The 1,154-nt window shown below is 34.3% G+C and overlaps 1 long non-coding RNA gene across 1 annotated transcript; it reads left to right on the top strand.

Annotated features, from left to right (window-relative positions):
• The first annotated feature begins 170 nt into the window (after positions 1 to 170).
• LOC107104208 lies at positions 171 to 686 on the top strand. The gene is made up of 3 exons (XR_001482233.1): positions 171 to 251; positions 346 to 504; positions 598 to 686. It is a non-coding gene; the product is annotated as an uncharacterized LOC107104208 (long non-coding RNA).
• Positions 687 to 1,154: the final 468 nt, after the last annotated feature.

Below are 1,154 nucleotides of genomic sequence, written 5' to 3'. Positions count from 1 at the left end.
TAACATCGGTATCGATATCGGTTATCGGCTACATGAGTTTTAAAATATCGGCATATCGGATATCGGCCAAAATCCCAATATCGTGCATCCCTGATTTCTAAACTAAAACTGAACTCGACATGCGAAGGTGAAGGAAAACTCACAGATGCTCGATCATTTTTCCCCAAACAGTGAAACAAATCTGAAAGTCCGTCAGGCTTTGAGTGTGACCTCAGATTTGGGAAATGTTTCAACACTAACGGAGTTTGATGGTGAGATGCTGCGAGTGTTTTTATATTTCAGCAGCGTTATATTGTGCTAAATTAGGCTCAGATGGTTTCCTTTTGTTTTGTCGTCTCTCCTCAGGAGAAGTCATTTGTGAACCACCGAACAACAAACTGGATAAATTCACAGGAACGTTGTACTGGAGAAATAATAAATACTCTTTGGATAATGAAAAGATGCTTTTAAGAGGTTGCGTTCTGAGAAACACGGAGTGGTGCTTTGGAATGGTCATCTTTGCTGGTATTATTAATGGTTTTTTATCTCCATACTGGGGATCTTTTGCGCCTAAATGTTCTTTTTGGAGAATTTTTTGTCTTTGTTTGCTTTAATCAGGGCTACAAACCAAGCTGATGCAGAACTCTGGAAAGACTAAATTCAAAAGGACCAGCATTGATAAACTAATGAACACGCTAGTATTATGGGTAAGAAGTTGGTCTTATTTTTAATAAACCCTTTTTTTTAAAACTTTAACATATCATTTTTAACTTTTAAACATTTTTACTATGATAAATAACAGATAAATATCTCACAAATAAAATAAAAAAAACACTTTGCTGCTATTGCTTCCAAATCAGTTACACTGGAAAAAAACAAAATCTAGAAGCAAATTTTCATTTAAAATAAGAAAACACAATTGCATTGTCTTATTTCTAGTGCATGTTATCGAATTATCTTATTTTAAGAGTAAAAATAGTTGGCAAACAATTTCATTTACCTACTCAAATTAAGGATAAATACACTTACAGTGGGGCAAAAAAGTATTTAGTCAGCCACCAATAGTGCAAGTTCTCCCACTCAAAAAGATGAGAGAGGCCGGTAATTTTCATCATAGATATACCTCAACTATGAGAGACAAAATGAGAAAAAAAATCCAGAAAATCACATTGTCT

This window comes from Cyprinodon variegatus, unplaced genomic scaffold (assembly GCF_000732505.1).
Source record: "Cyprinodon variegatus isolate N-32 unplaced genomic scaffold, C_variegatus-1.0 Scaffold1649, whole genome shotgun sequence".
NCBI lineage: Eukaryota > Metazoa > Chordata > Actinopteri > Cyprinodontiformes > Cyprinodontidae > Cyprinodon > Cyprinodon variegatus.
Note: the sequence above shows the minus strand (reverse complement) of the source record. Positions and strands in the feature narration are given on the sequence as shown.